Below are 24915 nucleotides of genomic sequence, written 5' to 3'. Positions count from 1 at the left end.
ACTATAGCAAAGAAAGTGGTGTCACTCTCCTGGTTGAGCTGTCTGACCTGAACGTACAAATGCTTTAGCAGATAAGAGCATTTACATATTTCAACAGTTCATTTAGGGAAGCCCGAAAACGCAGGCTGGACGGAGGTGCAGGGCTGGCATGACTGATGCTAGGTAGCCCCTATAGGGTTAAACCTAGTGAGAAGACAGAGGTAGGGGTGGAGCGGCAGGAGGGAAAGAGGAGAGGGCGGAGCGGTATAAAAGTAAGGGGAGGAGCTACGGCAGGAAGCGTGGGGTCACAAGCAGGAAGTTGGCCAGGAGTGAGGACGCACAGGACGAGCTCCGGCGGCACGGCGGCATCGCGGGCGGGACGGGTGGGTTTTTGGCACACGGGGGGGCTTTTGCTGGACTGTCATAGCATGGGAGACGTAGCGGAGCTTTTGGAGCGGCTCCGGGCGGCAGCGGGAACACGCGGGACGGACTGGTTGCAAGAGCAGGTGGCAGCCATTACACGTGCGGCGGCGGGGGGGCCTGTAGGAGGGGGGGATGGCACACCACGCGCTCGGCGGTCCAGGCCACCGGAGCGCTTCTCACCTGGCCCCTCCACCAGAGTCCAGCACCCTACCAGGAGCCCGATAGCGGACCCGCCGCCCCCCCCCGCAAAACGGTCTTCAGCGGGGGCTCGGGGGGGGGTCCGGGCGGAATCCTATTCGTGGGCGGGACTCGGGGAGTGGGGGATTGGAGGCAGCGGTCACCCCCTCCCCACCGGCGCGGTCAGGGGAAGGACGGAGCACGGTTCCCCTTGCGGCCGCGGTGCTGCCGCCGCGGGGGGAGACACGGCGGGGGAGATCCAGCGACACACCTGCGCGTCCGCTACCAGACGCGGCGGGCAGGTCGGAGCGGAGCGGAAGTGGAGCCCTGAGGGTGGACGGGGACAGGCCTACGGGGCCCGCACGGGGACGCAGTGTGGGCGCCTTGCTCGGCAAGAGGGTCGGTCGGGCCTGCTGCGATGACGGAGCATCTACTAGCACAGCTGCTGCACCCCCGGGCTGCTCCACGGCCGGAGGGTCTGTTACGCCTATGCCGTCCGCGGCGGAGGTGCGTTCCGAAGGGGAGCTGTCGGGTTCTGAAGAGGACGTCCTTGGTCGAGTGGAGGCGGCTGGAGTTTCCGGAGGGACGGCTGACGGGAGGGGACCCACGCAGCCAGGTAAGGGGCTTCATTTTCCTTCTCACGTTTTGCCTGATGCTTTGGGGTGTCTGTCGGGGGGAGTAGGTGGGGGCCGCGCGGGGGGGTGCCGTGGGAGGCGGGCGGTTTGCCTGCCTCGGGCGGGACCCAGGGATTGTTGCAGGCGTTGTTGGGGGGTTTACAGGATCTGCTGCAGAGGTTTGCTGATGGGGCGTCCGCGGGCCCCCCGCAGGTTGCGCCTTGGGTAGGTAGTCTTGGGGCTGGGTTGGGCTCGAGTTCCCTTCCGGGGGACGGGGCGTCCCGTGGGGGTGGGGCATTACAGGGGCCCGGGGCTGGGGTGTTCGCGTCGCTGGAGGCGGGCTCCCCCTCGGGGGTGCAGGCGCCGGTGTCCGGGAGTGTGGAGGTAAGTTCGCGGCAGGAGGCGCCGGTGGCTGGAGCATCCTCGGTAAGTACGGGGGACGACCTGACGGGAAAAGAGGCCGCGGCTCGGGTGGACTTGGTGCGGCTGGCGGACGCGGCTAGGTGTGAGGTTTATGTCTGTTACGAAGGGCCATTGGGGGCGCATCTCAAGCAGGAGGTACGGGAGAAGATCAAGAAGGGTGAGTATGTGGAGATCTTTTCGTTGCTTCCCTTGGAAAAATTCAATTTGGATAGGGTCAAGCCAGATAGCTCTAAGAAAGATGATGAGGAGAAGAGGCGGATCGGCTGATACCGCGGACTTTCCCCAATTGGCTGCAGGCGTTTGCCATTCTGGCCAGCGTAATTGGCGAAACGGCGCCGGAGCATTGCTCGGCCCTATTTTGTTACATGGACGCTATCGGGGAGGCGTATAGGGTGTATGGGGGTACGGCTTGGCTGCGTTACGACGAGCAGTTTAGGCAACGGCGGGCGGTGCGGCCTGATATTCGGTGGGATCACAAGGATATCAGCCTTTGGATGCGGTTGATGGCGTCGGCGCAGACGCCGTCGCAGTTTTTTCAGGGGGGGGCCGGGGGAACCCCCGCCTCTGGACTTCCGGCCGGGAAAAAAATGGGCGTTTGCTGGCAGTTTAACGAAGGGGCCTGCAAGTTCGGGGGGTCCTGTCGATTTAAACATGAGTGTTCCGGTTGCGGTGGCTCTCACTCCCTCTCCCGTTGTTTTAAAAAGGGCAAGCGTGCCGGGGAACCTGCGTTCAAGGGGAGCAACCCCGGTGAGGGTGGAAAGGATGCGTCCTTTTCTAAATAGGTACCCGGACAAAAGGGCTGCGCGGGTGCTGGGGGAGGGGTTTGCGGTGGGGTTTCGGATTCCGTGTTCGTTAGAAGTTGTTCCTCCGTTGGCTAGGAACTTGAGGTCCGCCTTGCAGCATCCGGGGGTGGTTAGCGACAAATTGGCTAAGGAGGTTGCCTTGGGTAGGATGAGTGGCCCGTTCGTGGAACAGCCGTTGCCGGTTTTGGTGGTGTCGCCGTTAGGGGTGGTGCCTAAGAAGGAGCCTAACAAGTTCCGGCTTATCCATCATCTGTCCTTCCCAAAAGGGGGTTCCGTGAACGATGCCATCGATCCCGAGGCCTGCACGGTGTCGTACACGTCGTTTGACGCGGCGGTGGGCTGGGTGCGGCGTTACGGTAAGGGGGCCCTTATGGCGAAGTCTGACATTGAGGCGGCGTTTCGGCTGTTGCCGGTGCACCCGGAGAGCTTTTGGCTCTTGGGGTGTTATTGGCAGGACCGGTTTTACGTGGACCAGTGCTTGCCCATGGGCTGTTCCGTGTCCTGTGCCTTGTTTGAACTGTTTAGTTCATTCTTGGAATGGGTGGTGCGCGACGTGTCGGGCTGGGCGTCGGTGATTCATTACCTGGACGACTTTCTCGTCGTGGGCCCCCCGTCCTCCAATGTGTGTGCGATCCTTTTGGCCACGTTGCAGCACATTGCGGATCGTTTTGGGGTGCCGTTGGCGGCCGAAAAAACAGAGGGGCCGGCCACGGTCTTGAGTTTTTTGGGCATTGAAATAGACACGGAGGTGATGGAGTGCCGCTTACCGGAGGACAAAGTCGAGGGACTGAAGCAGGAGCTGTGGGAGTTGGTCGGCGTGCGGAAAGTGCAGCTGCGGAAGTTGCAGTCGGTCCTGGGTAAGTTAAATTTTGCTTGCCGGATCATTCCGATGGGGCGGATATTTTGCCGACGGCTGTCGGGGGCTACGGCGGGTGTTCTGGTTCCGACCCACTTCATTCGGTTGACAAGGGAACTTAGGGAGGACTTGAGGATTTGGCAGACTTTCTTGGAAGGCTTCAACGGACGGTCGGTGTGGATGAAGGGGCCGGTGAGTAATTTTGACGTGGAGTTGGTGACGGATGCGGCAGGGTCAGCGGGCTATGGGGCCTTTTTTCAGGGGCAATGGAGCGCGGAGGCGTGGCCCCGGTCGTGGGTGGAGGCGGGGTATGCGAAGAACCTGGTGCTGCTGGAATTGTTTCCGGTGGTGCTGGCGATGGAACTGTGGGGGGAGTCGTGCCGGGATCTGAAGATCAGGTTGCACTGTGACAACATGGGCGTGGTGCAGGTGATCAATCGGATGTCGGCGTCTTCGCAGCCGGTGATCCGGCTGCTGCGCCACCTGGTGCTGAGGTGTTTGCAAGCGAATGTATTTTTGTATGCCGTTCACGTACCGGGGGTTGACAATAACGTGGCTGATGCCTTATCTCGATTCCAGTGGGAGAGGTTTCGGGCGTTGGCTCCGGAGGCGGCGAGAGAGGGGATCCCCTGTCCGGGGTGGCTCTGGGAGGTTGCGTTGGAATCGCCACGGACTGGATCAGGAGGTCGGTGAACGGTGCGACCTGGGCGGCATACAGTAAGGTGTGGAAGGAATGGTTGGACTTTTCACGGCTAGCGGACGCTGAGCTGGGTGGGGGTGGCGATAAGGGGCTGTTGGTGTTGTGCTTTGTAGCTAAGATCATGGAACGCTTGGGGTCGGTGTCCTTGCTTGAGCGTAAGCTTGCGGCGCTGGCCTTTTGGTTTAAGTTGCGGGGTGAGGTTGATCACACAAAAGGTTTTTGGGTCAAGCAGGCGGTTAAGGGGTACAAGAAGGGCAATCCACGGAGGGATATGAGGAGGCCGGTGACCTTCCAGGTCTTGCAGGTTATCTGCGAGCGGTTGGGTGAACAGTGCACTTCTGATTATGAGGTGCGGTTGTTCCGAGCGGCTTTTTCATTGGCGTTCTTTGGGGCATTTCGGGTGGGGGAGTTAGTCAGTCCGGCAAAGACTGTTGGGGGGGGTCTGTTGGGTCAAGATGTGACCTTGGGAGCTGATAGGGTGCGTTTGCGGCTGCGTAGGTCCAAGACGGATCAGACTGGGACTGGGGTGGACGGTGCGCTGCCGGGGTCGGGATTATGCCCGGTGAGGGTGGTTTCGGAGTTCCTGGGGGTTCGGCCGCAGGGGGGGGGCCGTTGCTGGTGCATCAAGACGGCACCTTTTTATCTCGTTTTCAATTTGTGGCTGTGTTTCGGAGGTGTCTGCGGGCCGGGGGTTTGGATTGCTCTCAGTTTGCCTCCCACTCCTTCCGCATTGGGGCAGCCACTGAGGCGGCCAGGTGCGGGTTGGACGAGGCTGTGGTCAAGAGGATTGGGCGCTGGGAATCACGGAGGTTTCGGTCGTACGTGCGGCCACACCTGATGTAGGCGGAGTTCGGGGTTTGGTTCATGTTTTACAGGTGGAGGGGGGGGGGTGTATGTGTTAGGGGGTCGTGGTCGGGTTTTTGCATAGTTGCTTTAGTATTTTGTTTTTCCTTTCAGATGGAGGTCGCGAACGCCTCGTCTGGATATTGGGGCACTCCTATGTTTTTTGGGGTGCCAGGAGAGCAGATGTCAGGCCGGAAGGAAGGCAGCTGGGGATTTCCCGGGGGGAGGCAAGCATACGGTGGTTGGGGATCCCCGGGCTTAAATGGGACAGGGTGGTGCCGGAGTTTCATAGGTACGCCAGACTGGATAGGCCCCCGGATGTGTTGGTGTTGCATGTGGGGGGGAACGACTTGGGGGTCCGGTCCACCAGGGACATCGTTTCGGACGTAAAGAGGGATTTTCTCATGCTCCGGAGGGATTTTCCGAGTATGGTGGTGATCTGGTCGGACATTGTTGCGCGGACCGCGTGGCGTATGGCTCGCTCTGTGGTTCGCCTCAACAAAGCTAGAATTAAGGTTAATAAGGCCCTGGGGAGGTTTGTGTCCCGGAATGGGGGATTGGTGATACGGCACACGGAGTTGGAGGTGAATGTGGGCATGTACCTTAGGGGGGATGGCGTACATCTCACGGCAGTGGGAACTGACCTTTGGACCCTGGGGGTGCAGGGGGGGATTGAGAGGGCTCTGCGGGTGTGGAGAGGCCCTTAAGGCTAAGGTGGTCATCCTTGCGGGCGGTGGCGGTGTCTTTGGTCTTTGACGGGGTAAAGGAAATTAGGTGATGGAACGGTGTGGGGGGCTCATAGGTGGTATGTCCACCTTTTTGGTGTATCCCAGTGGAAGGGTAGGCTGGGATACGGGTTTGGTGACACTGCGGGAAGGTGGGGTTGTCTCCGGGCTGTTAAACGGCCGGAGGCCTTGTATGGTACAAATTTGGTCCCGCAGTGGGTTTGGAAAAGGGTAACGTTAAATGGAACCGAGGTACCGTCAAATACCAAACGACTGGGAGTTGTAATTGCTGCTGCAATATATATATAAGTATATAAATATTATATCCACGAATAGGAAAAAGGGAGGGGGGGGGCCAGGGGATTTTTTAACGGTACATTAATTAAAGAGACAAAGATTTCTTAAAAAAGAATTCATAGCTTTAATGTTGGAAATATGTTAAAATTATTTTGGAGAAACCAAAATAGCAAAAATATAAACAACCCAGCCTCATGCAGGGCATAGATGGAGGTAGACAAGCGCTACAAAGATCAAAAACAAAATCCAGAGATAAATACCAAGTATGACAAGTCCAGCAAACGCGAAACATGTCGGGAGGATATATGATCATTCTCAGCAACTAACAATTTCAGGATCCCCTATATCTTGTGTCATGTAACTTTTTGTATAAAATGTGTATTTGCTATTATATTTTTGCTATTTTGGTTTCTCCAAAATAATTTTAACATATTTCCAACATTAAAGCTATGAATTCTTTTTTAAGAAATCTTTGTCTCTTTAATTAATGTACCGTTAAAAAATCCCCTGGCCCCCCCCTCCCTTTTTCCTATTCGTGGATATAATATTTATAGAATTATTGGGGGATGAGGTACCTTTAACAGGAATGTGTCTCTGGGATAGTGTGGACCAACTTATTTCTCATATATATAAGTATGTTTCTATTTAACATTAAAGTTATTTATTTTATTTTCCGGTGTGGTCTATTTATTGGGAATGGGAGAGGGTAAAATGGAATGGTACAGGTATGGGTAGTAAAAGGGAATATTTACGGAAGGGGTAATTACCGAATGCATAGGTCAAGGGAAGCCCGAAAACGCAGGCTGGATGGAGGTGCAGGGCTGGCATGACTGATGCTAGGTAGCCCCTATAGGGTTAAACCTAGTGAGAAGACAGAGGGAGGGGTGGAGCGGCAGGAGGGAAAGAGGAGAGGGCGGAGCGGTATAAAAGTAAGGGGAGGAGCTACGGCAGGAAGCGTGGGGTCACAAGCAGGAAGTTGCCCGCCCACCCGCCCCTTTAGGTTAAGATGCTGTGTTTGTTTTCAGGTTGTTGTCGGTTGTCTCATTTTTCTTGCAGGTTCGGTTGAGGAGGTCGTCATAGCAGTGGAAGGCGGTGTCTTTGGTCTTTGACGGGGTAAAGGAAATTAGGTGATGGAACGGTGTGGGGGGCTCATAGGTGGTATGTCCACCTTTTTGGTGTATCCCAGTGGAAGGGTAGGCTGGGATACGGGTTTGGTGACACTGCGGGAAGGTGGGGTTGTCTCCGGGCTGTTAAACGGCCGGAGGCCTTGTATGGTACAAATTTGGTCCCGCAGTGGGTTTGGAAAAGGGTAACGTTAAATGGAACCGAGGTACCGTCAAAGACCAAACGACTGGGAGTTGTAATTGCTGCTGCAATATATATATAAGTATGTTTCTATTTAACATTAAAGTTATTTATTTTATTTTGGTTAAAAGTTTTGGTTAAATAAAAGGCTGCTATGGCCAATTTATACTTCAAACTCCGGTGTGGTCTATTTATTGGGAATGGGAGAGGGTAAAATGGAATGGTACAGGTATGGGTAGTAAAAGGGAATATTTACGGAAGGGGTAATTACCGAATGCATAGGTCAAGCACTTTGCCTGAGTTATTAGTATTTAAGATACATATATAGCGCCGTCAATTCACGCAGCGCTTTACATATACATTGTACATTCACATCAGTCCCTTCCCTCAAGGAGCTTACAATCTAAGGTCCCTAACTCATTCATATACTAGGGCCAATTTTGACAGGTTCAGCTTTATTAACCGCTTCCTGACTACCTCACGCAGATATGCTGTGGCAGAAGGGCACGTACAGGCAGATTAACGCGCCTGTACGTCACCCTTTATGAGGCGGCCTGCGGGCGCGCCCACCAGGTGCTCCATGAGCGTGAAGGTGGGGGCCCGCGGACTCGATGTCCGGCGGGGATACCCACGATCGTCTCACGGAGAGGAAGAATGGGGAAATGCTAATGTAAACAAACATTTCCCCGTTCTGCCTAATGAAACTGATCACAGCTTCCTGTGATCAGGAGTGGTGATCAGTGTCATGTCACGCACAGCCCCCCCCCACAGTTAGAATCACTCCCTAGGACACACTTAACCCCTACAGCGCCACCTAGTTGTTAACCCCTTCACTGCCAGTCACATTTACACAGTAATCAATGCATTTTTAATTGCACTGATCGCTGTATAAATGTGAATGGTCCCAAAAAGTGTCCGGTCTGTCTGCCATAATGTCGTAGTCCCGATAAAAAAAAATCGCCGATCGCCACCATTACTAGTAAAAAAAAAAATTATAATAAAAATGCCATAAAACTATCTTCTATTTTGTAGGCGCTATAACTTTTTCGCAAACCAATCAATAAACGCTTATTGCGATTTTATTTACCAAACATATGTAGAAGAATACGTATCGGCCTAAACTGAGGAAAAAAATGTTTTTTTAAATATATATATTTTGGGGGATATTTATTATAGCAAAAAGTAAAAAATAATGCTTTTTTTTTCAAAATTGTTGCTATTTTTTTAGATTATAGCGCAAAAAATAAAAACCGCAGGGGTGATCAAATACCACCAAAAGAAAGCTCTATTTGTGGGGAAAAAAGGATGTCAATTTTGTTTGGGAGCCACGTAGCACGGCCGCGCAATTGTCAGTTAAAATGGAGCAGTGCGGAATCACAAAAAGCGCTCTGGTCTTTTGGCCAGCCAAATAGTCCGGGGCTTAAGTCGCTAAAGAATATAAAGATATAACAACCTGTATACATAGAGTAATGTGACAATTTTGTCAGTGCAGCATATGCAATAAAAAGGGTAATATCTATGTTTACCTTGTTTTGTAATATAATGAAAACTATGAATGAAGAACACACAAAAAAAGGTTGCAATATGCAATAAGTACACTGCTGTTATGCTTGTGTGCATTTATTGAAAGAAATCCTTTTAGAACTGTATTAATTATTCAGCAAATTTAGTTATTATTAAAAGAAAATAAAACCACAACTTTACGTTTCTGACTTAGACGCACTCATTACATTCGTTTTACTGCTAAGATATAAAGGGAGCACTTTACCTTTTGATGCAGTGTGACATCCACTTTCTTTCATCTGTTAGAAATTACACTGGTGGTGTTCACATGCTGGATCCTCTCTAGGAAAGAAAATGAAAAATAAAAAGATTTCAGTAAGTCTGCTGATGTAAGACGTGACAAAGTAAACTGTGCCTCCCAGGGACGAACATGAATCTGTCTTTGAAACAGGCATATCGTACTGAGGTTTCCTTTGGGGAGAGAGCACTGGATAAATCTGTCCATACGCTGCTAAATTTACAAGTGACAGTTTATTAAAGATCGTTCGACAGAACATTTAATGTGCCCATAATAAACTCTAAGCCCTTGTACACACGGTCGGACATTCAGACAACCAAATCCGTTGGATCTTGCCTGAAACTGTTGCATACACACGGTCGGACAAAGTTGTCGGAAAATCCGATCGATCAGAACGTGATGACGTTATTTCGTTACAATGGGACTACGTTCAGGCTAGTAGCCAATAGCTTTGGTCTAGGAATTTGATCTGAGCATGCGTGGCACTTTGTCCGATCGGAATTCTCTACAAACGATCGGACAAAGTCCGATCGGATCATGTTGTCGGAAAATTTTATAGCCCTGCTCTAAAACTTTGTTGGTTGGATATTCCGACAGAAACAGTCCGATAGAGCCCACACACGGTCGGATAATCCAACAACACGGTCCGATCTGACATTTTCCGTCGGAATGTCCAACCGTGTGTACAAGGGCAAAGAATTTATGCTTGACTGCAACAGATTTTTGTTCGATTGTCATACTAATGTATAGCATTAAAATTGTCTTAGTTTGACCCTTTACAATAATGTACAAATACAACACATGCAATTTTTTCCAACTATATACAGTGTCTTGAAAAAGTATTCATACCCCTTAAAAATTGTCGACATTTTGTCATGTTACAATCAAAAACGTAATAGTATTTTAATGGGATTTTATGTGATCGACCAACACAAAGTGGCACATAATTGTGAAGTAGAATGAAAATGATAAATGGTTTTCCAAGTTTTTTACAAAAATTGTGGCGTGCATTTGTATTCAGCCTCCTGAGTCAATACTTTGTAGAGCCCCCTTTCGCTGCAATTTCAGCTGCAAGTCTTTTTGGGGATGTCTCTACCAGCGTTGCACAGCTAGAGAGTGACATTTTTGCCCATTCTTCTTTGCAAAACAGCTCAAGCTCTGTCAGATTGGATGGAGAGCGTCTGTGAACAGCAATTTTCAAGTCTTGCCACAGATTTTCAGTTGGATTTAGGTCTGGACTTTGACTGGGCTATTCTAACACATGAATATGCTTTAATCAAAACCATTCCATTGCAGCTCTGGCTGTATGTTTAGGGTCGTTGTCCTGCTGGAAGGTGAATCTTCGCCCCCAGTCTCAAGTCTTTTGCTGACCCTAACAGGTTTTCTTCTACTACTGCGTACACACGATCGGAATTTCAGCCAGCAAAAGACCGATGAGAGCTTTTCATCGGAAAATACGACCATGTGTAGGTGTTCATCGGAATTTAGCTGGCCGAATTCCCCCCAGCAAAAATTTGAGAGCATGTTCTCAATTTTCGGAAATAACGATTGTATGCAATTCTGACACGCACAAACTCACGCATGCTCAGATTCAATTATGAGACGAAAGCTATTGGCTACTGAACTTCCTTTTTCTAGTCCTGTCCTAGGTGTTGTACATCACCACGTTCTTGACGGTCGGAATTTGGTGTGACTGTGTGTAGGCAAATCAGCTTGAGTAGAATTCCATCGGAAAAGCATCAGACCCTTTTCCGACCATAATTCCGATCGTGTGTACACGGCATAAGATTGACCTGTATTTGGCTTCATCCATCTTCCCATCAACTCTGACCAGCTTCCCTGTCCCTGCTGAAGAAAAGCATCCCCACAACATGATGTTGCCACCACCATATTTCATGGTGGGGATGGTGTGCTCACTGTGATGTGCAGTGTTAGTTTTCTGCCACACATAGCGTTTTACTTTTAGGCCAAAAAGTTCAATTTTGGTCTCATCTGACCAGAGCACCTTTTTCCACCTGTTTGCTGTGTCCTCCATATGGGTTCTCGGAAATTGCAGAACTTCTTATGGCTTTCTTTCAACAATGGCTTTCTTCTTGCCACTCTTCCATAAAGGCCAGGTTTGTGGAGTGCACCACTAAAAGTTGTTGTGTGGACAGATTCTCCCACCTGAGCTGTTGATCTCTGCAGCTCCTCCAGAGTTATCATGGGCCTCTTGGGTTCTTCTGACTAATGCTCTCTTTGCCAGACCTGTCAGGTTAGGTGGATGGCCATGTCTTTCCATTTTCGGAGGATGCATTAAACAGTGCTCTGTGAGATGTTCAAAGCTTGGGATATTTTTTTTATAACCTAACCCTGCTTTAAACTTCTGCACAACTTTATCCCTGACCTGTTGGTATGCTCCTTGGCCTTCATGATGCTGTTTGTTCACAAAGGTTCTCTAACAAACCTCTGAGGGCTTCACAGCTCTATATATATATTGAGATTAAATTACACACAGGTGGACTCTATTTACTAATTAGGTGACTTCTAAAGGCAATTGCTTCCACTAGATTTTAGTTAGGGGTATCAGAGTAAAGGGAGCTGAATACAAATGCACGCCACACTTTTAAGATATTTATTTGTAAAAAATGTTGAAAACCATTTATCATTTTCCTTCCATTTCACAATTCTGTGCCACGTTGTGTTGGCCTATCACATAAAATCCCAATAAAATACATTTACGTTTTTGGTTGTAACATGATAAAATGTGGAAAATTTCAAAAGGGTAGGAATAGTTTTTCAAGGCACTGTATCATAGTAGGTAAGGTTGAATAAAAAACAATAGTCCATCCAGTTCAACCTGTACATGTGCCAGTGTCGATAATAATTTCTCATATCCTGTATGCTGTGTTCTTTAAGATGCAGGTCCAAGAATCTTTTAAAAATATCAATACTCCTCGCTGACACCACCAATTGTAGAAGAGAGTTCCACATCCTTATCGTCCTGACAGTGAAAAACCCCCTACGCGGCTTAAAATTAAACTGCTCCTCCACCTCCAACCTCAACTGAAGACCGTATTAACAGCTAGAATTTGATTTGGTCAGATAAGAAACAAGAAATATTTTCCATCCTGAGTCTTTTAATTATCTTGTTCGTATGGTCAAAAACAAATGTACATTTTTCTCCATTAACCATTAGAAAATGTATCAAAAGTTTTTAAGATTAACATTTTCAGATAAAATTCTATCAGTGTACAGTCAGCTTTAAAGTGATTGTAAAGCTTGAATATTTTATTTTTTCAAACAAAATTGCTCCCAGCCAAGTCTGTGAGAGCGAGGAGAGGGGGAGGAGAGCTTTTGCAGGCCTGTACAGCGATGGACTGAGATTGGGTTCAGGTCAGTATTTTAGGGGGCTGGGGGGGGGGGGGGGGGTAACGCACTATTAGAATGTTTTTTTACCTTAAAGCCTCACAGGGCGTTAGAAAAAAATTAGCTGCAAAGCCACTACCGACGCCAGGAAAAAGCGGCTGTAAAAATGTGCTTTTAGTAGCTTGTTTAGTAGCTGGTTCTCTATGAGAGCCCATTGATTTAAATAGAAGTCATACCACAAGTCCAACTTGCGGTGCGGCTTGTGCGCTTAGAATCTTGAAGGAGAACACTAGCCAAAATGGAAAAAAAAAAAAGCTGGAATGGATTTTAAGAGGAACCCCCCACGCCAAAAAAATTGGCATGGGGGGTTCCACCCAAAATCAATATCAGACACTTATCTGAGCGTTCAGCCTGGCAGGCCAGGAAAGGGGGGGGGGGGCGAGCAAGTGACCCCTCCCCTCCTGGACCATACCAGGCCACATGCCCTCAACATCACCCCAAAGCACCTTGTCCCCATGTTAATGGTGACAAGGGCCTCTTCCCGCCAACCGTGGCCAGTGGTTGTCGGGGTCTGTGGGCGGTGGCTTATCGGAATCTGGAAGCCCCCTTTAACAAGATCCTGGCCCTCCACCCTAGGTGAATGAGTATGGGGTACATTATATTCCTACCCATTCACCCCCAAAAAGTGTCAAAAATAAAAAAAAAACTACACAGGTTTTTGACAAAGTAATTTATTAAATCAGCTCTGGCGTCTCTCTCATTCCGGTTTCTTCTCCCTCCAGTGATGTCTTCATCCTCTGGTTCTTTTCCCTCCGCTGATGTCTTCTTCTGCCGGCGGTTCTCTTCTGTCCGCTGTCTTCTCCCGCCATCAGTTCTCCTCTCTCCACTGTCTTCTCCCATCGAAGATCTCCTCTCTCCACTGTCTTCTCCTGCCGCTGGTCTCTTCTCTCTACTGTCTTCTCCCACCACTGGTTCTCCTCTCTCCACTGTCTTCTCCTGATGCAAGTTCTCCTCTCTCTGTTGTCTTCTCCCGCCACCGGGTCTCCTCTCTCCGCTTCTTCTCCCTCTGTCGTTCCTCCGATGTTGTCTTAACACTCTCTTGTGCTTTAATGCTGGGTCCGCCGTGTGCCATTACTTATATAGCCCTGGGGCGGGGCCACTCTGTGACATCATCCAGAGGCCCTGCCCCCTTGTGACGCCACCGCCTGTTTTTAAACAGGTTTTCTCCTGCCAGGAGAAAAGTTATTTAAAGGAGCTGACCAAACCCTCAGTATGCATGGCATAGTTACATAGTTAGTCTGGTCATAAAAAGACACAAGTCCATCTCAACCAATAAAAAAAAAAATCATACAATACCATATACACAATCCTATACCCACAGTTGATCTAGAACAGAGATATGCAATTAGCGGACCTCCAGCTGTTGCAAAACTACAAGTCCCATCATGCCTTTGCCTCTGGGTGTCATGCTTGTAGCTGTCAGAGTCTTGCTATGCCTCATGGGACTTGTAGTTTTGCAACAGCTGGAGGTCCGTTAACTGCATATCCCTGATCTAGAAGAAGGTGAAAAACCCCAGCAAAGCATGATCCAATTTGCTTCAGCAGGGGAAAAAAATGATTTCCTGATCCCCCCGAGAGACAATCAGATGTCCACTGGATCAACTTTTCCTATAAATATAAGTATCCATTTCATAGGCGTGCGCTGGGGGGAGGGGGGGCGGGGTGAGTGCTGCCCCACCTGGGAGGGGCAGCGGGCCGCATATAGAACTACAGATGCTCTGCATTTTCCACCCTACAGCCGTTGAATGCCTTCGGGAGGGAGAGGAGGAGATGTGAGCATTTACGGGCTGCATGGAGGAAAAGTAGTAGTTTCCACTGGCTACTAGAACTGCTGGCTCTACCTCACAGCTCCCCTTGACTACTTCATTCTATGTAACTGCTGCAGGGCCACCCAACAAGGATCCATCCCCCCCCCCGAGCACTGCCACCGATCCCATTCATCCCTCCACCCAGCACTACCACCGATCCCATCCATCCCCCCCACCCAGCACTGTCACAGATCCCACTCATTGAATTTACAGCAGTAGGCAGATGGGAGCATGGCATCCGGGGGACTGGAAGAGCCAGCTGATCCAGTAGGAAGAATGGAGGAGGTCTCCACTGTGTGAGGAGACACGTGAAGCCTGAAGGGAGCCAGAGACACAGCAAGCATGAAGTCCACACTGAGAGCAAGTGAGATCCACCGATACCATATATCCCCCCACACAGCACTGCCCCCGATCCCATCCATCCCCCCACCCAGCACTGCCACCGATCCCATCCATCCCCCCACCCAGCACTGCCACCGATCCCATCCACCCCCCCAGCACTGCCACTGATCCCATCAATCCCCTAGCACTGCCACTGATCCCCACCCTCCCACCACTGCCACTCATCCCACCCCAGTACTGCCACTGATCCCATTACCCTCCACCACAACTCCAACTGATCCCATCAACCCCCTAGCACTGCCACTGATCACCCCCCCCCCTCCAGCACTGCCACTGATCCCATGCCCTCCAGCACTTCCACTCATTCCATCTCCCCAGCACATATCTATATCTACACACGTGTGTTTGGGTTTTGGGGAGCACACCCTAATCCAATAGGCTGCGCACGCCTTATATTATGTACATTTGGGAAAGAATCTAGGCCTTTTTTAAAGAAACCTACTGAGCTGGCCAGAACGACCTCTGAAGGGTGTCTATTCCACATTTTCACAGCTCTTACTCTGAAGAAACCTTTCCGTATTTGGAGATTAAATCTCTTTTCCTGCAGATGTAAAAAGTGCCCCCTTGCCCTCTGTGATGACCTTAAAGTGAATAACTCAACAACAAGTTCACTATATGGACCACTTATGTATTTATACATGTTGATCATCATATCCCCTCTTAATCTCCTCTACTCAAGAGGGAATAGATTCAGTTGCTCTAATCTTTCCTCATAGCTGAGCTCCTCCATGCTTCTTATCAGTTTGGTTGACCTTCTCTGCACTTTCTCCAGTTCCCTGATATCCATTTTGAGAACTGGTGCCCAAAACTAAACGGCATATTCCAGATGAGGTATTGCCAATGATTTGTATGGGGGGAAAATGATATCTCTCTCTCTGGAGTCCATACCTCTCTTATACAAGAAAGGACTTTGCTCGCTTTGGAGATCGCAGCTTGGCAATGCATGCCATTATTAAAGAGGAAGTAAACCCTGATGAGTTTACTTGCTCTTTGATTCCCTGCAAAGGTAAAGCATAACGGACTACTATGCATCGCATAGTAGTTCATTATGTGTCACTTACCTGACACAGGAGCCAGCTAAGTCACCGCTGTCCCCTGTAGTCCGGAGCATCCATCTTCTCTGTGGGTCTCGGTGGGTCTTGCTGCTTCCACCGCTGTCATTCGACGAAGCCGCGATGATGCCACTCCCATGCATGCACAAGGGAGCCGCCACTCTCGGCATATCGCAGTTGACAGCGGAGCGCTCAGTGTGCCTGCGCGCCGCTGTCTACGCCGTAGACAGCGGTGCCTGTATTTTGCCAAATATCTCCTAAACCGTGTAGGTTTAGGAGATATTTCTTGGACCTACAGTTAAGCCTTAATCTAGGCTTACCTGTAGGTCAAAGTGTGTTGTAAGGGTTTACAACCACTTTAAGTTTATGGTCTACCAAAACACCATGATCTTTCTCCATCATTGATTGCACCAGTTGTACTCCCCCTAGTATGTATGATGCATGGATATTCTTAGCCCCAAAGTGCAGAACTGTACATTTATGAACATTAAACTTAATTTGCCACACAGTTGTCCAATTTAACAGTGGACATGTGCAATTTGTTTTGGTCCAAATGTGTTTTCAACAAAATATGGCATTTTAGTTAATTCAGAAAAATCCGAATTAACGAAAGGGCGATTAACAATTTTTTTTTCAAAAACAGATTTTTTAAAATGAAAATCCGAAATTCGAAAATCCGAAAATTAAAATATTGAAAATCTGAAAGAACGAAAATCAGAAAGAACGAAAATCCGAAAATTCATAAAAAAGAACAAAAATCTGAAAAATCAAAAATCCAAAAGAATAAAAAACATTCAGATAATTTCTATTATAATTAAAATATTAAGTTTATTAACCATTGGTTTATTAACCATTATTACAGTTTATTATTATTATTATTATTTATTAATAATAAATAATAATAATAAAAACTATAATAATAGTTATAAACTAATACATTATAGGAATTTCCTTTAAAAAAAGTTTTTTTTTTCTAACTCACTTTTTCTGAAGTACTAAATGTACTTCCGTTCCAGCCATGCCGTGGCGAAGGACGTCATGTCCTCTTGTGTGGTAAGCCCCCCCCCCCCCCCCACGCTGTCTTCTGGTACCTGTGTGTGTGCCAGAAGACATGCTGGCCATTCACACAAAGCGATGTGCGACTTGCGCATGTGCAGCAGGAAACCAGGAGTGAAGCCTCAAGGCTCCACTGCCAGTTTCCCTTAGTTAGAAATGCGGCGCCTGCACCCGATCTGATAGACAGGTTCTGCCTTGTGGCTGGAACTCCACTTTAACCCTTTCATGACTAAGCCTATTTTTGGAATTTGGTGTTTACAAGTTAAAACCCATATTTTTTGCTAGAAAATTACTTGGAACCCCCAAACATTATATATATTTTTTAAGCAGAGACTCTAGAGAATAAAACGGCGACTGTTGCAATATTTTATGTCACACGGTATTTGCACAGTGGTGTTTTAAACGCAACTTTTTGGGAAAAGAGACACTTTCAAGAATTTTAAAAAAACGAAACAGTAAAATTAGCCCAATTTTTTTGCATAATGTGAAAGATAATGTTACGCCGAGTAAATAGATACCAAACATGTCACACTTTATAATTGCACGCACTCGTGGAACGATGACAAAGTACGGTACCTAAAAATCTCAATAGGCGACGCTTTAAATTTTTTTTACGGTTACCAGGTTAGTGTTACAGAGGAGGTCTAGTGCTTGAATTATTGCTCTCGCTCTGACGATCGCAGCGATACCTCACATGAGTGATTTAAACACCGTTTACATATGCGGGCGTGACTTCTGTATGCGTTTTCTTTGCTTCGCGAGCTTGCGGGGACGGCGGGCGCTTTAAAATTTATTTTTTAAATGTATTTATTTTAAAATTAATAAATTGTTTTTTAAAAAAAAATATTTGATCACTTTTATTGCTGTCACAAGGAATGTAAACGCTTTTATGGAGGGATCGGGGGTCTAAAAGACCCCCGATCCCTCCTTTACACTTCAAAGTATTCAGATTGCCAAAAATGGCGATTCTGAATACTGTATATTTTTTTTTAAAACCGGCGCCATTGGCAGCCGAGTAAACGGGAAGTGACGTCATGACGTCGTTTCTGTGTTTACTATTAGGAGAATGGAACGAAGCTTCGTTCCAGTTCCTCCCCAGCAGCCGGAGGCATCGGATCGTGAATCGGTGCTCGCGATTGAACGGAAGCACCGGTAACAGCAGCCGGAGGCGGCAGGAGGGGGGGACGTCCCCTCCCGCTCCTCCGGCATAACAGCCGAGCGGCTTTTAGCCGCATCGGTTGTTATGGCTGGATAGCCAATCGCCCGCTGTAAAAAACGGTACCGGGATGATGCCTGCAGGTGCGGGCATCATCCCGGTATACCCCCGGAAGCCGAGTACGCACATCTGTGTACGCTCGGCGGGAAGGGGTAAAACTATAATAATAGTTATAATTATTTATTATTAATAAATAATAATGATAAAAAGTATAATAATGGTTAATAAACATAATATTTTAATTATAATATAAATTATCTGAAAGTTTTTTGGATTTTTGAATTTTCGTTCTTTCTGATTTTCTAATTTTCATTTTTGTTTTCAGATTTAAATTTTTTGGGGATTTTCGTTCTTTCGAATTTTTGTTCTTTCAAATTTTCAGATTTTCAAATTTTTTTAAATTGTGGATTTTCAAATTATTCTGAATTATCAAAATAACGAATACCGCATCTAAATGAATGGAATGTAACAAATTTGAAATGATCAGAATTTTCAAATTATTGAAATATCGAAATACCGCATCTAAACGAATGAACTGTAACGATTTCAAAATTTTAAATAACAAATATTGATCATAACGAATGATCTGAAAAATGAAAAAAGCAAAGAAAAACAAATGAAATGAAAACAAAAAAAAACCCTTGAATCTTTCTAATAAACAGAGCATTGAAGTCGGCTTGTAAATTGGAGACATCCTGTAAAGACATTATTCCAGTGCATAGCTTGGTGTCATCTGCAAACACTGAAATTATACTTTTAATCCCAGACCCAATATCAGTGATGGCGAACTTTGGCACCCCAGATGTTTTGGAACTACATTTCCCATGATGCTCATCTACACTGCAGAGTGCATCATGGGAAATGTAGTTCCAAAACATCTGGGGTGCCAAAGGTCCCAACATTGAACCTTGGGGTACACCACTGAGAACCTTAGACCATTCAGAGTAAGCCCTTGTACACACGATTGGAGATTCCGACGGAATGTGTCTGATCGGAGCATTTTGTCGGATATTCCGACTGTGTGTGGTCTGCATCGGACTGCTTCCGTCGGAATATCCGTCAGACCAAATTTTCCAACTTGCCGGAAATATTTTCCGACAAAATGCTCCAATCGGACATACTCCGATCATGTGTAGAGAATTCCGATCGGACAAAGTGCCACGCATTCTCAGATCAAATTCCTACATCAAAGCTATTGGCTACTAGCCTGAACGTAGTCTTATCGTAACGAAATTACGTCATCACATTCTGAAAGATTGGATTTTCCGACAACTTTGTCCGACTGTGTGTATGCAACAGTTTCTGACAAGATCCGTCGGACAAAATCCGACGGATTTGGTTGTCGCGTGTACAGGGGCTTAGAATCATTAACCACTACTCTCTGAATACGGCCTTTTAGCCAGTTTTCTATCCATTTACAAACTGATCTTTCCAAGCCTGTAGACCTTACACATGAGCCGTGTGTGTGGGTAGCTGTGTCAAATGCTTTTGCAAAATCCAAGTATACCACGTCCACCGCCACCCCTCTGTCCAAGGTTTAACTTACCTCTTCATAAAAATAAATCAGGTTTGATTGACGTCTGTCTTTGATGAATCCATACTGTCTGTTGATGTTTAAGTTGTTTATAACATGCCTAACCAAATATGACCCCTGTACAATGACTGGAGAAGAGAGCTAGTGAGCCACACTCCTGCTGTTTCAAGGAAGGCATAAAGGGGCAATAGAACCAGTCTTGGTAACAAACAGCAAGCAATCCCTTTGCATTCAGGTGGGGTTTCCAGTTGGGTGAAAGAGGTATTAAACCCAAAAGCAAAGCAAACAGTTATTATATTGCAGCTTAACGATTCTTAGATGTGATAGCTGCATTTGTTTTCTTTTTTTAGGCTCTCATTCCCTTATTTTCACCTGTAACTGCTAATAAAGTGTTAGCTGAGCTGGAGTTTGGCTTCAGTTTGTTAGTATATCTAAATCTGTTAATCCATCTAACATTACTCTCATCCCCAGACTGACAATGCTGCTGTCCAAAGGTGTCTCAGTTCTTTCATCCAGAGTTTGGCGCACTCTAATTCAGGAGGTGGGTTCCCCAGATCACCAGGTGAAAACAGAGGAGAAAAAAAGCCTAAAAAGAAGAAAACTAATGCAGCCATCACATCTATTGATTGGTAGACTGCAATATATTACATTTTTGGTTTTGGGCATCATACCACTTGAAGCTTGCCAGACAGGAGTAGCTTAAATAGGAGCTCCAGTCTACAGTACCTTGTAAAAATTAAAAGTCAGCATCTACAAAAACTGTAGCTGCTGACTTTCAACAAACAGCCACTCACCTGTCTCAGGATCCAGCGCTATGCTCAGCATGGCCGTTTTCACCTTGTGTCCTCTGTCCCCGATGCCAGTATCTTAACTATGGGCACCTGGCTGTTTCAGCTTGCAGCTTCACAGCCAGGTGCCCACTGCGCATTGTGTATAGTCCCGCAGTCTTCTGGGACCTGTCATGTGTACCAGAAGGCTGCGGGAGGGAGTTTTGGAATGCCATTTCCCATGATGCTCAACTACACTGCAGAGTGCAAGAGCATCATGGGAAATGTAGTTCCAAAACATCTGGAGTGCCAAGGTTTGCCATAACTGGCCCTAGACAATCGGACAAGATGTGGGAGCCCCCCACCTCAAAAGCTCTATTTCACAAACAGGAGCGGGGAAGAGGCCTTAAAGTGGAAATTCCCCTTTTGGGTGGAAGAACTTAAAGCGGAACTTCCCTTTTTTAAGAGAGAAGTAGGGCCAAATCTCTTTTGGCCCTACTTCTGCTAGAGATCACATGGGACAGTACAGAGTAGCTAATAATAAAATAAACGAAACTGACACAAAGTATATTTAATTGGTCATAAAATGGCCACGGTGTTTATTCAAGGGGTAACCCAAATTAGCTACATTCAAATTAACTAAAAAATCAGCTTTCAGCATAGAATTAAATTTAAAAATTAACAAAATGATCCAATACCAGACCTCGATCACCATGTCCTTCCAGACTTATACTGGAATACAAACCCCCACTGAATAGCACCGTGACATAAACAATAATGAAACGAGGGAGGGAGGGTGGGAGCGCAGACTGGTCCTCTTCAGGTGGCTGTCAAGCTGAAAAGCTGGAAATTCCTCCAATGGCGGCTTGTTGCTAAGGGATATTGCACCAATAGCCCTGCTGAGATAAAGGAGAGAAAAGGCACAGGCAAAGAGCCCTCTGCTCTGTCCCATGCGGGCCCCCGGATAATGCCGGGGACCGAACAGGAGCTCACTTTGTTCTGCAGTCCTGTGAATCGCATTCAGCGGACACTGGGTCCTTGAAAAGCCTGCCGCATAAAAAAATTAAGACGAGATTTTGTTCTAGCTTTTAGGAAAAAAAGATTTTATAGGGCCAGTGAACAAGGATATACAGTACCTGGAAAAACAAATATGAAAACCGGCAAAAAGATGCTAAAGTAAAAATGGCAATTATGGGTTTTATTACCATGATGTCAGAGTGAGGGAAATCTGCTGATTGGCATTACTAATTAGCACTATTTCTCGGTTATTTCAGTGAAATGCCATATGTTCCAGCTTTGCTTAGCTGAAAAGTTTACAATATCGTATATGTTTTTGCTGAAATTAATATTTAATGCAAGCCGTTGTCTGAGTGCTTCTACCCCTCCTACAGGCCCAGGTTCTTCATGCCAAATGAGATTTTGAAACACTGAGAAGACGTCACAGACAAGACTATTCTTCTGGGACTCCACAAAGTCATTTGGGAGAAACATCTCCAATAAATAAAATATAATGGACTAGAATTACCATGAAGTCACAGATCTAAAAGTTCTAACTCAAAGTGTTTAGTATGTGTGTTTCATACTGTTTTCAAACTGCATTTTACTTTTTGTTAGAAATTAACGGGTCGCAAAACCTTTAACAGCAATGTTTGCTGTTAAAGAATTAAAGCCCATGTTAGCCAACAAAAAAATTGTTCCCCTTTCACTTTGTTCATCTGTTGGAAGTAGGGTTGCCACCATTTCTTCAAGCCAAACCCAAACACTTTAGTGGCCTGGGACACCTTTGGGTGCCCCAAGGAGAGTAATAATGTGGTGTGCATAGCGTGCCACAGCGAACAGTGGGTGTGGCCAAATTGCTCTGACATCATCACCCTGCCACCCAGTGATGCCGAACTTGCCCCAAGACAGCCACCTGCTGCTCCTGGATGGCAACAGATTTGTGTGACTATCTTGGTTACTTGAGGAGCCACTGCCCAGTTTGAATAATGTGTCCGGGTCTCAGTCTGCCTGAAACCTGGACACATGATTCAAAACCCTGACTGTCTGGGTGAATCCTGGACAGATGGCAACCCTAGTTGGAAGCAAATAACCTGCCCATTACTTCCAGATAACATGTGACACACCTCTTGCTATTTTGTTAAAGTAGGAGTAAACTCCCTTGGTTGATTTTTACCTATAAGTAAGCTTATAGTAAGACTTACCTATAGGTACAGTAAATATCTTCTGCCTTAGCCAATTAAAAATAAATAAATAATTCCAGCAAATCAAAGCAATGATGAAAGGAAGGATGATCTCATAGTATCCATGACATTGGGGTCAATTCAATAATGTTTACCACATGTGATAAGGATATCATGTTATTTATTTGCATAAATTATCACATGAAGTAAACTAAGTCCAATTCACAAAAAAAAAGAAAAAACATGTACGATTATGCGGTATTTACTGAAAAAAAAGTGCCTGTATATACCACATAAAGAGCTCTAAAGCTGGCCATACACCTAGAGATTATCTGCAGATTTTCTATGGTTAGATGGAAAAAGTGCAACAGATTTCTCCATGTATGCTAAACTGTATGGATGGAGGAATCTCCCACGGGGCCAAGCTTCAGTATCTTGCTAGTCGTCCCCGCTGGCTCTCAACCTAAACAATGCCTGCACCCAATCAGAATTTTCAGGTATTGTGAGAGCCACCAGGGTCGACTAGCAAGATATGGAAGCTTGGGCCAGTCTGAGATTCTTCCATCAACACAGTTCAGCGTAGATGGAGGAATCTGTTCCACTTTTTCCATCTGACCATAGAAAATCTGCGGATAATCTATAGGTGTATGGCCAGTCTTAAGTCCAGTTCACAAACGGACCAGAGCATTAAAAAGCATGCTGCCGCGGCCTTAATAACCAATGTCTCATCAGCTGTCAGCAGGCTTCCCCGCAGACAGCTGGTTGTAAAAAAAGCAGACAATTAAAAAGTATTAAATAAAAATGGTGTGGGCCAAGTTTTAAATTTGAAGGGCCTGTTATGGACTGGGGGGGGGCCCCAGTCCATAACAGGCCCTTCAAATTTAAAACTTTTCATTAAAAAAAAAAAAACGCTGTGGGGTCCCCCCCACGCAGAATCTATACGCTTATCCAAGCATCGCAGTCAGGACAGGGGGGGGAGGGGAAGAACGATTGATTGCCCCCCTCCTGAACAATACCAGGTCACATGCCCTCAACGGGGGGGGGGGAGTGCACCGCTCCTAAAGCGCTTGTTTTAGTGGTGCTTTGGCGCTGTTTAAGCGGAGCTGTTCAGCCACTAGCGGGGCACTTTTAAACCCTGCTAGCGGCTGAAGTAGGGGTTAAATGCTCCTGCGTTTCGGCTCTTCTGATTAACTTTCCCGCTCTGGGAGAGCTGCCCATTCATTGCAATAGGCAGGGGCATTTTGAGAGGGGTGTATAAATGGCTTGCAGAACTTTTTCTAATGTCCTGCAAGCGCACCACCCCCAGTGTGAAGGCACTCGGACTTTCACACTCGGGCGGCATGGGAGACAGTTTTCAAGCGCTTTTTTTAGCGCTAAAACGCCTCAGTGTGCAAGGGGTCTTAGAGGAAGAGTGGAGATCTGCATATGACTTCAGCTGCCGATATCATTGCACCACTTTGATGTTGCATTTCATTGAAGGCAACATCTGCTTATGCATGGGAATGCAGGCCGCACCTACCCTCCCCGAATACCAAAACTTATCTAGCCTATTTAAATAATACTCAACACACTTATTGGCAAAGAATTGGCCGCTGCACATTTATTGGTATATTCAAATCAATAAATAAATAATAACCATATTCTGATAATTTTATTGCATCATAAAATTCTTATATTTCAAACGATCAACTTCAAAACAGCTCAGTCTTAAAGGACTCGAGCATACATAAATCTTTTAACCAAAGTCCCCACATGCCGGGTTTGAGAATTTCAAGCCCGGCCTACCCCACAACCGCGGCCAATTCAATGCAGTTTTGCAATCCTACATTAAATATATCTAAACCTATATCGGACAGGTGAACTCCATCTGCTCTATATAATCCAGGGAAACCACCCTCTATATTAATGTGTCTATATGAGAAACCTCCAATGCGCATAATTAATAACCATATTCAGATAATTTTATTGCCTCATAAAATTCTTATATTGCAAACGATCAACTTCAAAACAGCTCAGTCTTAAAGGACTCGAGCATACATAAATCTTTTAACCAAATGCGCAGCATAAATTTTTCCATAAACCTGTTCAATCTCTTCCTAATTTTCTTCAAAATTTTTTAAATGTACTTCTTGGAGCTATACTTGCTGAGGGATTATCTCCGAAAAGATAATTCTGGTATTCGGAAAAGATAACTTAACCTTAATTAGCTCACGTCTAAAAAACTACATGAGGTCCAGAGTTCTAACTTTCCCCACATCATTTCCCCCTAGGTGTACTGTTAATGCATCTGGAACTGGCCATGACTCAATCAATCTAGAGACATAAAAATAAATAAATAAATAAATAAATTGTGGGCATAAAATTGGGTATTTGGATTGTACGATTATTTTTTATTTTATTTATTTGTTTTTAAGGTTGAACTGGATGGACTTGTGTCTTTTTTCAACCTGACTAACTATGTAACTATGTAACTATGTAAATTAGCCCATTTAAGACCTCTAATTACTTTCCAGAAAATTCTGGAAATTCATGAAATTTCTCCAGGA

General features: G+C 46.4%; 1 protein-coding gene across 1 annotated transcript in view; it reads right to left on the bottom strand.

Annotated features, from left to right (window-relative positions):
- The window catches only part of FRY (FRY microtubule binding protein), a 590409-nt gene that overhangs the window by 476443 nt on the left and 89051 nt on the right, over positions 1–24915 (bottom strand). The window contains exon 2 of the mRNA XM_077484108.1: positions 8914–8990. The gene's annotated coding sequence lies outside the window, so the exon portion shown is untranslated. The remainder of the gene's footprint in view (positions 1–8913; positions 8991–24915) is intronic.

The sequence above is a fragment of the Lithobates pipiens genome, unplaced genomic scaffold (assembly GCF_037356315.1).
Source record: "Lithobates pipiens isolate NorthernLeopardFrog02 unplaced genomic scaffold, aLitPip1_a1.2 Scaffold_16, whole genome shotgun sequence".
NCBI lineage: Eukaryota > Metazoa > Chordata > Amphibia > Anura > Ranidae > Lithobates > Lithobates pipiens.
Note: the sequence above shows the minus strand (reverse complement) of the source record. Positions and strands in the feature narration are given on the sequence as shown.